This window comes from Cnephaeus nilssonii (genome assembly GCF_951640355.1).
Source record: "Cnephaeus nilssonii genome assembly, chromosome: 13".
Classification (NCBI taxonomy): Eukaryota; Metazoa; Chordata; class Mammalia; order Chiroptera; family Vespertilionidae; genus Cnephaeus; species Cnephaeus nilssonii.
In genome coordinates, this window is record NC_137084.1 from 45,484,213 (window position 1) to 45,498,666 (window position 14,454).

Here is a 14,454-nt window from a genome sequence, read left to right on the forward strand (position 1 = left end):
CCCCAGAGGCCCTTTTAGTGACTAAGCCTAAAGTCAGCCGGCAAGTGGAGGATAAAGGGATCAATCCAACAAGACGATATAACCCTGGTAACCATTTATGTACCCAACATAGGAGCACCTAAATATGTAAAGTAAATCTTGATGGACATAAAGGGAAAGATCAACAGTAATATAGTCATAGTAGAGAATTTTAACTCCCCATTGATATCAATGGATAGATCTTCCAGACATAAAATCAACAAGGAAACATATGGGCTTAATTAATATTTTCAGGGCATTTCACCCCAAAGCAGCAGAGTATACATTCTTTTCAAGTGCATGTGGCACATTTTCTCGGATAGACCATGTTAGTACACAAAATAAGTCTTAATAAATTTATGAAGATTGAAATCACATCAAGCATCTTCTGTGACCACAATGGTTTGAAACTAGAAATAAATTACAAAGGGAAAAAAAAAACCACCTGAAAAACAAATGCATGAAGGCTAAATAACATGTTACTAAACAATGAATGGATTAACAATGAATGAGATCAAGGAAGAAATCAAAAGATACCTTGGGACAAATGAAAATGGGAACACAACAACCCAAAATTTATGTGACACAGTGAAAGCAGTCGTAGGAGGGAAATCCAGAGCATTACAGTCCTACCTCAGGAAACAAGAAAAATCTCAAATATTCTAACCTTATACCGAAAGGAACTAGAAAAAGAACAACAAACAAAGCCTAAAGTGAGTAGCAGTAGAAAATTGTAAAAATCAAGGTGGAAATAAACAAAGTAGAGTCTAAAAAAAACAATACAAAAGATCAATGAAACCAAGACCTGATTTTGAAAAGATAAACCATATTGATAAACCTTTAACCAGACTTACCAAGAACAAAAGAGAGGACCCAAATAAAGAAAATCAGAAATGAGAGAGTAAAAGTAACTGACACCACATAAATATAAAAGATTATAAGAAAATATTGTGAACAACTATACGCCAATGAATTGGACAATCTAGAAAAAAATGGATAAATTCCTAGAAGCATACAATCTTCCAAAACTGAATCAAGAAGAAACAGAAAATCTGAACAGAGCAATTACAACTAATAAAACCTCCCAACAAATAAACATCCTGGACTGGATGGCTTCACAGGTGAATTTTACCAAACACTGAGAGAAGAGCTAACACCTGTTTTTTCAAGTTATTCCAAAAAATTTAAGAGGAGGGAAGACTCCCAACCTTATTGTATTAGCATTATCCTAATTCCGAAACCAGATAAAAACACTACAAAGAAAGAAAATTATAGGCCAATGTACCTGATGAACATAGATGCAGAAATCCTCAAGAAAATATTAGCAAACCGAATCCAGCAATACATTATAAAGATCATACACCATGACCAATTGGGATTTATTCCCGGGATGCAAGGCTGGTACAGTATCTGCAAATCAGTTAACATGATACACCACATAAACAAAATGAAGGATAAAAACACATGATCAAATCAATAGATGCAGAAAAAGCATCGACAAATTCCAGCATCCATTTATGATAAAAACTCTCAGTAAAGTGGGAATAGAGGGAACATACCTCAACATAATAAAGGCCAAATTTGACAAGCCACTGCAAACATCATACTTAGTGGGGAAAAACTTAAGCATTTCCCTTAAGATCAGGAACAAGACAGGGATGTCCACTTTCACCACTCATAGTCAACATAGTACTGGAAGTCCTAGCCACAGCAGTCAGGCAAGAAGAAATAAAAGGCATCCAAATTGGAAAGGAAAAAGTAAATATGTCATTTTTTTGCAGAAGACATGATACTATATATGGAGAACCCTGAAGATTCCACACATACTGGTACACATAAAAACTAATAAATGAACTTAGTAAAGAAGCAGGATATAAAATTAATAATCAGAAATTGGTTGCATTTTTATACACAAATAAGGAACTATCAGAAAGGAAAACTAAGAAAACAACCTCCTTTACAATTGCTTCACACACAGAAAAAAAAAACACCTAGGAATAAATTCAACCAAGGTAAAAGACCTGTACTTGGAAAATTATAAGATACTGAAGAAAGAAGATACAAATAAATGTAAGCATATATTGTGCTTGTGGATAGGAAGAATTCACATCATTAAAATGTCCAAACTACCCAGGACAATCTATAGATTCAATGCAGTTCCTATCTAATATACCAGTAGTGTATTTCACACAACTAGAACAAATAATCCAAAAATTTATGTAGAACCACAAAAGAACCCAAGTAGCCTCAGCAATCTTGAAAAAGAACAAACTTGGAACTATCATGCTACCTGATATCAAACACAGTACTACAAGGCGATAGTAATAAAAATGGCATGGTAGTGGCATAGAAACAGACATATTGATCAGTGGAACAGAATAGAGGGCCTAGAAGTAAACCCATGCCTGTATTTTCAATTAATATTTGACAAAAGAGTCAAGAACATACAATGGAATAAAGACAGTCTACTCAATAAATGGTGTTGGAAAAATAGGACAGATAGAGATACACGCAAAAAAATGAAACTAAACCACCTTCTTACACCATATACAAGAATAAACTCAAAACGTATTAAAGACTTAAAGGTAAGACTTGAAACCATAAAACTCTAGGAAGAAAACATAGGCAGTAAAATCTTAGACATTCTTCTTAGTAATATTTTTTCTGATATATCTCTGTGGGCAAGGAAAACAAAAGAAAAAATAAACAAATGAGACTACCTCAAACTAAAAAGGTTTTGCAAAGAACTCCTACAACACCAAATAAACAATCCAATAAAGAAATGGGCAAAGGACCTGAATATAAACTTCTCCAAAGAGAACATACAGATGGCCAATATGCATATGAAAAAATACTCAACATCACTAATCATCAGAGACATGAAAAAAAAAATCACAATGAAATATCACATCACACCTGTCAGAATGTCTATCATCAGTGAACCAACAAACAAGCAGTGCTGGGGAGGAAGTAGAGAAAGGTGAGCCCTGCACTGTTACTGGGAATGCAGATTGGTGCAGCCAGTATGGAAAACAGTATGGAGGGTTCTCAAAAAATTAACAATGAAACTGCCTTATGACCCAGTGATTCCACTTCTGGGTATATATCCGAAGAAACCCAAAACACTAATTCAAAAGAATATATGCACCTTTATGTTGATTACAGTGTTATTTATAATAGCCAAGATATGGAAGCAACCCAAGTGCCCATCAGTGGACAAGTGGTTGTACATATATACAATGGAATATTACTCGGCCATAGTAAAGAATGAAATCTTACCATTTGCAGCCACATGGATGGACCTGGAAGGTATTCTACTAAGTGAAATAAGTCAGAGAAAGACAAATAGTATGATTTCACTTATATGTGGAATCTAAAGAACAAAGTAAAAGAACAAAATTGAAACAGGCTCATAGACACAGAGAACAGACTGATACTTGCCAGAGGGGAGGGGGTTTGGGGAATTGAGTGAAAAAGGTAAAAGTATGAAGAGCTACAAATTGGTAGTTACAGAATAGTCCTGGGGATGAAAAGTACAGCATAGGAAATATAGTCAATAATATAATAACTGTGTATGGGGCAGGTGGGTACTGGAAAATTGGGGGGAACATTTTGCAAGTATGGTATATGGTTGTCTAACTACTGTGCTGTATTATGAAACTATTACATAATAATATTTAATGTAAACTGTAATTAAAAAATAAAATTTTAAAATATTATTAAAAAGAAGGGGAGGTGGAAAGTCTGCCAAGAAGACATTAGAGTGATTCAGTTGACTTAAATAAATGGAAAGCTATTGGTGCTAGCCATGTAGTAATTCTTGAAGCTTGAATCTTTAATGATAGGTAGTAACTCAGAAAATTGTATGAATGGAAATTAGGCCTTTAGAAAGTTAGACAAGTTGGAACAGCATGGTGTCTTCTAAAGAGCACTGGCTTCTGATCACCAATTTTTCTCTAACCTGCTCTGTGAACTTAAAGTCCTGCCTCTGGAAAGTAATTTCCTCATCTGTAATCCCTGCCCTGTTCATTTCACCAGTTTGTGGTGAGAACAAAATGCAATGTCAAATGGAAAAACTATTTGAGGGGAGGAAGGTACAAGATTGGTTTCATTTTCTTCTGTGCCGTAAGGATAGATCTTGAGGATAATAAGAAAACAACACATATGATTAACCTTTACTTTGACATTTTTTATTTTTGTCTCATATGATCTTCAAAATGCAAGTTCCAGATGTCTGATTTTAGATAGGACTCCTGTTAAGCAAATACACAAATGTTTAAAGAATTCTAGTCAGAATATAAAAACAATTATAAAAGCATAGTGTTGATGTGTCCTAAGGAATGAGGGATAGGAATTGAGTTTTAAAATGAGGAGGAGGAAGTTAGCAGACATTTATTTAGTTAGCATCAACTATGTAAAGTCTGGAGCATAACAAGAAGTATAAGACTCCAGGCCTACCTTTAAGGGATGTGTGATCTAGTTGGAAACAGGTATATAATTCATGAGAGTTTTTGTAACAGAATGGTAAATAACCTAAAATAATTTTTTTAAAGAGAGGTATCCCACACACTGCCTGAATAATCACTGAGTCTTGCGCTGTACAAACAGCAAACTGTCCCAGTGTCATTTATTGAAGAGTCTGTCCTTTGTCTACTGTTTGATAATGCCATCTCTTTTATACCAGCTTCACTTACTGGTATATACATGGATGTGCTTCCAGGCTCCCTCTTCTGCTTCATTGTTTTGTCTTTCCATAGGCTAGTACCACATCTTTAATTATCACAAGATGTAATTTCTGTAAGCCTTGTTGGGGTTTGAGGATGCCCAATAAATAGCACCTCTCTTCCCCCTGACATTTGGAACAATTTGAGACTGGAGATACAAGAGACAGACTAATAGAAATCAAAATGTCAGTTTTGTTACTGATAAAGCCTCTTGGAAAATGTGCCTTTAGATCTGTAATAAGAAGAGCTTGCAAAGACGTCACTCAAAATTAAACTTAGCCTCATGTCACGGTGTGAACGGGAGAAACCTAGGCTTTCCCCGCAGAGGCAGGCCCTTCCGTGACCACACTGCAGAGAGCGGTGAGATGCCTCCTGCAGCAGCCCAGATGAGGCTAAGCCAAGAATACTCAGGTTTTATTTTTCCCTCTAAATTCTCTGCTCAGAAAAGGCCCTCCTTCCCTAAGAGCCTGTGAGTGAGAGGATGGAGAGAGGCCAGGAGTGTTACTCCTAAAGCACATTCCTTCAGAGCAAGGGAACAGGAAGATAACCCCAACTTTCTTGATAATCTGCTAGGGCAGGGCTCCTACTTATGGTTCTTTTTCAAAATTCATTTGGCTTTTCTTGACATATGAATTATATTTGAGTAATTTGACAGCTTTATGATATTGAGTCTTTTTAACTGTGAGCATGGTATCTGTATGTTTTCTAAACATATCTCAGTGAAGTATTTTGATTTCCTTCATAAAGGTCTTACAAATCTTTTATTAGATACTTAGTCCTAGGTAGCTTTCCATTTTGATGTTATAAATTTTTCATTACAACATCCAACTTTTTTGTAGCAAGTGTACAGGAATACCACTGATTTTTGTATTTTGAGTGTATCCAGCAACCTTGCTAACATTAAGTACAATAGGTTGTCGTAGATTTTTTTTGGATTTTCTGTGTATGTAGTTTTTTTTTGAATAATGGTGTTGTTTCTTCCTCTCTATTTTTACAACTGTCATTACTTTTTATTGTCTTACATTTTATTATAGAAGAGGAGCAGTGACCCTGGATATCCTTGTCTTATTCTTGATTTTAAAGAGAATGCTTCTAACTTATCACCATTAAGTATTATATCTACTTATTGCAGGTTACAACATAGGTACTTTATTAGCAAAAGGAAGTGTCTTTTCTATTCATGTTTTTTAATCATAAATGTGTATTTTGAATTTATCAAATGCTTATTCTAAATCTATTGAGATAATACTATATTTGTTCTTCTTTACTATGTTAGATGTGCTAGTAAGTATTAATATATTCTCTAACATTAAACCATCTCTTTCTCCTGGGATAAACTCTACCTAGTAACGATATATTATTTTTTCCTATATTAATAGATTTGACTTGCTAATATTTAAAGAAATCTACATTTGTGAACTGAGATGAGACTTGCCTATAATTTTTCTTTCTCATATAATAATTCTTGTCTGATTTTTGACAGCAAGGTTGTAATAGCCTCATAAAATACATTGAGGATCTTTCCTTCTTTTCTGTTCTTTGCAACAGTTTGTACACAGTAGGAATTATCTATATGTTGAAGGACTGATAGAACTTAGAAAAACCTAGTGTTTTTTGTTTGTTTGTTGAGGGGGAAAATACAGATTTGTAACTACTGATTTAATTTTTATAATGATTATAGGCTTATTTATTATCTATTTTTCCAATTCCTAATTAATCCATTCCAGGATGATTTCCTGTTCTATCAGTATACCTCAATTTCCTATTGAACTCTGTGTTACCAAAGTCCAAGGACACTTACCTGTCCTTATCCTGCTCTTCGTCTCAGCAGCATCCCTACGTTCTTGAAACATCCTCCTTTCTTGGCTTTCACAATACCACCCTCCCATGGATTTCCTTCTTCCAGCAGCTCTTTCTCTGTCCTTCCTATTCCTCCTTACTTACATGATCATTAAATATGGAGTTCTCTGTGGTCCTGTCTTAGGTCATTCTCTTTCTCTCTCTACTCTCTTCTCATGTAATCACATTCATTCCCTTAGTTTTGAAAACTATCTATATATATAAAATGTTAAGTGTCCGTCCATCCAACCGGTAGCTATGATGCGCACTGGCCTTTTAAAAATAAATGGCACCACGGACCTGGCACCAACAAACCAACACTCGGCTTTCCCCAAGTGAGACACAGGCCCCACTACCACCCCGGAGAGGCACCCCACCAAATCACAGCTAACACTGCCAAGACCCCATGGTGCAAAATGTGGCCCACTGCCCAGCCTAGCCCAGGAAGGGTCGCTGTGGGCACCAAGTAATGACATCATGTAGCAACGCCTGGCTTCTTCTCCCTAGCAACTAGCCTCCTTGGAGTTTCTTCAGCCCAGAAACCCAACTTGCTTTATAACCAGGTGCAAACATTTTACAGTTTAACCAAATGTTTGTGAAGCATTTTCCCAGGCCTCATCTCATTTGATCCTCACAGAAGTCCTGGAGTAGGTAGATAGGAGACTCGGTAGAATCATATTTTCTTTTCATTAGCCAGAAAATGGAGATTTAGAAAGTTTAGAAACTTGACCCAACTGAAAAGAAGTAAGAAATGGTGGAACTTGAAAATGACTTCAGGTTTTCTCACTGCATAGAATATAGTCAAACACTGCTGCAGTTAAATATTTCACCCCTTGTTCTCCCTGCGTGATCTACAATAGTAATCTGCTCTGTATTGATTTTTACTGCTGTGTTGCTGACAGTTACCTGAAAGAGAAGTTGGGGTACTTCACTGGGCTGGAAAACATTTAGCTAAATCAGAAAGCAGGTCTAATTAAGCAAGTTTATTCTATACTAGAGGCCCAGTGCACGGATTCATGCAGGGGGTGGGGGGTCCCATCCGCCTGGCCTGTGCCCTCTCACAATCTGGGACCCCGAGGGGGATGTAGCAGTGTGCCAAGTGGCAGGCAGCCAGGGAGGAGCTGGGGCCAGATGCGGTGCCACTCGCGCTCATCCCAGCCCGCTGCACCTGCCACCGCGCTTGGTAGTGCTGCCACAGAGTCAGGAGAGGCTCCTGCCCCCACAACTGCACTCACCAGCCGTGAGCCCGGCTTCTGGCTGAGCGGCACTCCCCCTGTGGGAGTGCACTGACCACCAGGGTGAAGCTCCTGCATTGAGCATCTGCCCCCTGGTGGTCAGTGCGCATCATAGCGACTGGGCAACCAGTTGTTCTGGTCGTTTGATCGTAATGGTCACTTAGGCTTTTATATATGTTGATATATAAAAGGCTAAGTTGACTCGTGCATGCACAATACATATAAAGCTCTCGCTGGCACCAAGCTCATGCGTGTGTTTCGATTTGTCATTGTTGATCATGAATTTGGTTGACCTATTATAGAGAAAGGGCGAATGGCGATATTAAAATATTCTAATTAATTTCCTTTCAATGTGCACGAATCCGTGCACCGAGACACTAGTATCTTTATGGTTCTCAACGTTATCTTTTCAGTGTAAATCTCTCCTGCAAACTCTGTATAGTCAGAGATCTATTTAACACCTCCCCTTGAAATATCACAGGCATCTCAGCCTCAACATATCTAAAGCTATCCTTCCACCAGTCTTCTTTCTCTCAGCAATTGGCTCTGTCTACCCATTGCTCAAACCAGGGGAATCATCCTTGATTCCCTTCTTTTCTTTACTCTCACTAGATTCATTCTAATCATCCGCAAACCATCTCATCTCTACCTATAAAATATATGTCAAATCTCACCACTTCCCACCATCTCTACTACGACCACCCCAGTCCAAATCCCCGCCTTCTCTTACTCCGCACTGCACTAGTCCAATTTGTGTCCCTGATTTTACTCTTTTCCCACCTTTGTTCATTCTCCACGGTAGCCAAAGTGACCTTTAAAATTTTCAATTATATCTTAATCACTCCCTCTCTTCCCTGGCTAGAATAAAATCCAAGCTCTTGTTCATGGTCTGCCTGGCCCCTTCCTCTCCGCTGCATCTGACACCACTCTCGCCCTTCTCTCATGGACGGTCGATGCACTCACCTCCTTAGTTACATGAGCAAGTTCTTTCCTGACTCAGAGTCACGACATTCACTGTTCTTCTGTCCTTCCTTCTCTACTGTGGTGATCCACACCCCACCCCTCACATGGAGGGAACAGTATTGGAAAAGGCATAGTAGCTTTATTGGCAAATAACGGACTACCTTGACTAGAATGTAAATTCATGTTAGGATTGAGAGAATCTGGATTTTGTGGTACATAGAGCTTATACAACTTAGGAACCCTTTTCAAGAAGAAGATTATGAACTGCAAATGCTAAATTAGGGTGGGGGAGTAAATATTTAAAACAAGAAACAAAATCACAGCAAATTACTAGAACTTCAGAGATTAGATCCCTTTCTTCTGAAATCTTTTTATAAAATTTACCCAAAATGCTTCCACAGAAATGCTTCATCATTGCAACCTGCCTGCCTTTCTCCTCCTGGAACACTGTAATTTCCACAACTTTCATTTCTAAGGTACAGAGAAATTAAGTAACTTTCCAAGAATGGTTGACCCATGAGCCTCTAATAATATAACTAGAATCTAGGTCTCCTGGCACTGGTGTAAAAAACCCATTAAGCCACAAATTCACACATTTATGCAGTACCCCTCTGTGCCAACGGTGCCAAGTACATTAACATGAATGAATAGTATGGTACCACTTTATGGTGCTCTAATGAAAAATGGGCTACCAGGATTGATGCAAAGTCCTGCAAAGTGAATGCTACATAATGATCCCAAGTAAAGACCACTGCAGGAAGGCAGGCTGGAAGTTACAAATCTAAACAAAGCTGGAACAAGCCCTTTAGCCTCAGAGGAAATCTGAGACTTTCCGAGAGCAGCCAGGGATGGAGGAGTTACCTCCCCAGCCTGTGCTCCTTAGGGCAAAGGGTAAGAAAACTCCCGTTCCTGAGGGAGCCTCTTACATCTTTTGTAAAAGAAAACATTGCCATTTTCTGTGGGTTGTTGCCATTCACAGACGGGTCTCTGTGGAGGCGACTGCTGTGCGTTCTTTCAGGATCGAGGCTTTCCGACGGAGGGCCAGCGCAGGCACTGGAATCCTCTGAGTGGCAGGCTGCAAAGTGATGTGATGGCTTGTTTTGTTTGTTTTTTTAAAGAAAAGACAGTGTGATTAAAATTCCTCTTTTTCTTTCATGTTACATAATTCTTATCTAATACCAAGAGCATCTACCTGATTAATCCTACAAGTAGCCCCTCTTCCTTATAAACACTGTGCCCTGGGGCTCAGTGCTTTGTGCCAGCGCTTTCCAGAAGGAGTCCCCATTTTCTCATCCTAGGATGACTAACCTCCTTGTAACTTCCAAGCAACACAATTTTTAAAAGCAGAATTTCAGCTCAGGGCTTGTACTCTTGAGTATTTTGGTTAGAAACCACCAGCGTGGCACTTAATCATCCCATTTTTCTTTTGTTTTTACTACTAAGTGGTCTAAGATTCAATTAGAATGCACATGCACAGCTGGTGCTAGTGCTGAGCTATGGTCAGGGAGGAATGTGCATGCGAGCCGCCCTCGATGGCTGCGGTGAGATGAGGAACCAAGTGGAAGAGATGCTGAGTTTGCTGTGACAGGCTGTGTGCTGGGCCCAGGATCCAGATCCTGGGACAGTCCCTCGATTGTGTCTCTTCACTGCTCTCTCACCCTGTCTCAGCTGACCCCCAGGCATACCACAGTCATTTCTGACCTCAGTTGTTTCCTTTTTATTGAATTTATTGGGACCTTAGTTCTTTTCTCAGACAACTTCCCATTTCCTAGAATAGCCTGTCCCTGCCTTCGCCCTATCCAGATGTTGCTCTCACTTCAACTCATGTCCTACCTCACTTATTCACTCACTCAACAGGCACAGGGACAGATGCAGAGATACATATGTATTCCCTCCGTAGCTTAGGTCCACTTCTCCTACCAAGTCTTACCCACTCAGCTTTTGAGCAGTTGGAGGCTAGGAACTGTCTTATTCATCCTGGGGTCCCAGCCTGGCATTGAGGAAGGAGGAGCTTGGTAAGCTATGAGCATGTGGATGAACCCTGTTCTGTTCATGGAACATGCTCCTTGAACTTGCATTTAAGGAGTTTATAGTCTAATTTAGGCAATGAAATAGGAACAGACAATAGAAAATAGAAAAATAGAAAGTGTGAAGTGCTATAAGAAAGGTAGATAAGTTACCTAGAACTTTCAGGGGAAGTAATTTCCTTCCTGGTGAGAGGTGTGGGTGAGAATTGGCTAAACCTTCACTAAGGAGATAGAGTTGAGTGGGCTGGGACCACGAGACGGATTTGGACATGTGAAGCTTGGGGTATGGGGCAGAGTAGGTTAAGGAAATAAGTTGCCCAGGTGTAAAGAGCAGGTAAAGGCTCTGGGTTTGAATACCACTTCCACCACTTACTGTGTCTGTGACCTCAGGCAAGTTGGAGCTATCAGCTAAAAATAGTGCCTACCTGATAGGGTTTAATCATAGAGATTAAGTGTGTGAATACCTAGCATCCTGCCTGGTACATAGTAGTACTGAATACATTGTAGCTATTATTATAAATATCTAACAGGTAAGTGAATCATAGCTATTGTCTATTATAAGAATTAAATCCATTCTTTGTTAAAGGTGTTTTGTTTTTCCTTTAAAATATACATTCATCCCTTTACAAATAGATATAGACTATGGCTCTTGGTCAAATATTTTAATAACTACTAGTAAGAGCCATATTCTATATCTATTTGTAAGGAGACTACCAGATATTCACCATCTCCTTCTCACTTTCTCCTAGTCCTTTTAAGACCCTTTAGAAGCCTTAGAGATAAGTACCCTACAAATCTGTTTGCCTACCTACTTTTTTGGGTACCTACCTTCTTAGGTAACTCTCACTGTCGTTACAAGTTGTGAATAATAAAAGTTTCTTCTTTGCAAAAGTTTCCATGTTTTTATTTAAGCATGCTACAACCCTGTGAGGGAGAGCAAGGACGATGATCACTGATTTACAGATAAGAAAACTGAGACTTAGACATGTGAAGAGACTTGCCAAGATCACATGGTAATAAGTGATGGAACTGGGACCAGAAACCCAGACTGTCTGACTCCTAGTCCCACGTTCTTTTGACCATACCACGGTACACCTTATTATTAGTGATCATGCTATTCTTTCTCTGCACTTCCCCAGCCCTCTAACACCTGTTACCTTCCACAGGGCAACCCACCAAAGTCAAATACAGAAACATGCACTGCAAAATCAAGGCAGCAGCTCTGGTGAGAGCATTTTTAGTTGCGTGTCCTACCCCATTTACCTCAGAGAGGTAGAGAACGAAGAGTCCTAAACTTTGTGACGCATTTAAGAACTTTCAAGACCAAAAGAAACACAAATAATTCTGTTTTAATTCCATTAGTTAAGAAACAAGAAAACTAAAGGAAGCACATGGTTGTCCTAAGAAAAATGATACCCTTAGTGTTTGTCTTCCTTGGACTTCGTGTTCTTTTTTCAGATTAAGGCATGATGAAAGCAAGATTTCAAAGCCATCTGTCCTGCTTTATACATGTAATTTTTTGTTCTAAGTTTAATTTTTCCCTCCTATAAAGCTTAAACTGTCTAGCAGCAAGGGAGTGTGGTATAGTGGAGGGACCACTGGATTTGGGAATCTGAAAATGTAGGCTCTAACTTCAACCCCTTCATTTAATTTTCATAAATCATTTTGAGTATCCATTTTTTAAAATAGAGTTAATAGCACCAGCCCTATTTCCCAAGCATAGTTGTATGGAGCAAATGAGATAACGTCTGTCTAAGTGGTTTATAAACTAAAAAGGACTACAGAAAGTATTGCTAAGTATTATTCATGTATTTAACAATTCATTAAGTGTCTCCTCTGCATATAGCACTGTTCAAGGGACTAAAGAAGATTCCAGAGTGTAAGACTGGCCGTGTCTTTTCCTAGTTGACAGTTGTTTAGTTTATAATCTAAATGAGTAGATAAGGCAAGCTAAATATTTTGAAGGATGTAACGTGCAGAAATATTCCTATGCATTGTTCACTCCTACTGTCATGTGGGACTTCAAGCTGAGACCCAGCTTCAGCGGACAGTCTGTTCCAGTGATGAAGGTCAACCGTGGACTGACTCATTTGATGTTGATGAACCAAGTGTGCTATTTGTATGGAGACTGCATCAGTTTCATTGAGCTTATTGAGGACAGAGCGTGTGAAAAGTGACCTTGGCTTGCTAGATGGTATCTCCAGATTCCTTCTAGAGTTGAACGATGTGACTTGGGGAGAAGCAACGAGTGGCTTTATGTGCGGTCATCTCACCTCAGGGCTAAAATCTTTAGATGGTGCTTCTGCTGACCTAGCCTTCCATTCCTTCTTATAAATAGAATCCGGCTCAATAGCATATTTAAATAAACAAATAAGTAAGAACTTTGGCATGTTTTAAGAAAATGTTTTTTTGAGTAAAGTGAGAATGATGAAAACCTACAGCAAGTAAGCCTATCTACAGAGAGTAACAATATAATAGTTCTGCTTTTAAGCCAAATACTCACCTTTGACAAGATGGCAGTGTCCAGCATGAACAGTTTTTAAAAGCCTCACTTTTAAAAAGCAAATCTATCCTCTTCCCTTCTCTCCATCATGCTGAGGCTGAATTCAGAACTAGTTTCTGGCAGGTGACCCCTGAGGGACTTGAAAAACATGTTGTCTAGCTGATGTTGGTTTTTAAATTTAGATCAAATGACACTGTCTTTGAAGTCTCAAGAGCCCTACTTAAGGTAGCTGTAGCAGATATGCTTGCCTCTCAGAGTGCTTCTTACAGGCTGGCATCCTGAATAGCAAAAGTGAAGCCTGGTCAAAAATAAATGAAAAAGAAAGTTTTATTGGGTTATTTACTGGAAGATAGCTATTTTAGAAGAAACCTTGACAAGTCATCTCGTTGCCTCTAGACAGGAACACACAAGGCATATGGGTATCTGCAGTATTTTAAAAGACCTTGGGGGACCAGGCTTCTTCCATAACTCATTCCAGAGTTTAAACACCCTCACTTCAGGAAATTCTTCCCTATATTTAACTTACAGGCCCCCTCCTGCCGTTAACACCCATTTCCGCTTTTTTCTGTCTCCAGTTAGGATGAAGAACAGCTGGCCAGCATCCTTTGTGTGCTAACCCTCCACCAGTGACAGAAAGTCACTGGGGTCTCCCTGGGCTTCTTTCCTCAGCCTCCAGCAACCAAGTCTTTGCGCCAAATCCAGATCTTTTTCTCTCTGTTTTTATTTGTGTCTTATTTCTTTCTTTTCATTCCTTTTGATTATATAGTAATATGTGCCTAATGAATAAAATTTGGAAGACGTAAAAAATATATAGAAGAGGGGGAAACCACAATCCAGGGAGAAAAGCCTCCATTAGGTTAGTTTTCTGTGTGTTTCTCATATAGAGGAGTTGAGATCTCCTCTGCACCAGTGCTGTTCAGTAGAAATACAGTCTGGGCCACATGTGTGCTTTTAAGTTTCTGGCAGCCACATTGAAAAAAGATAAAAGGGAATAGGTAAATTAATTTTAATAATACATTTCATTTAATCCCAATAAAATAATAAATTGTCAACCTATAATCAGTGTTTTTAAAATTATTAATAAAATGATTCACATTTCTTTTTTATATTATGCTTTCTAAATCCAGGTGTATATTTTACACTTA

General features: G+C 38.7%; 1 protein-coding gene across 1 annotated transcript in view; it reads left to right on the plus strand.

Annotated features, from left to right (window-relative positions):
- Positions 1 to 14,454, plus strand: part of UVRAG (UV radiation resistance associated) — a 271,885-nt gene that overhangs the window by 241,762 nt on the left and 15,669 nt on the right. The gene's annotated exons all lie outside the window — the stretch shown is intronic.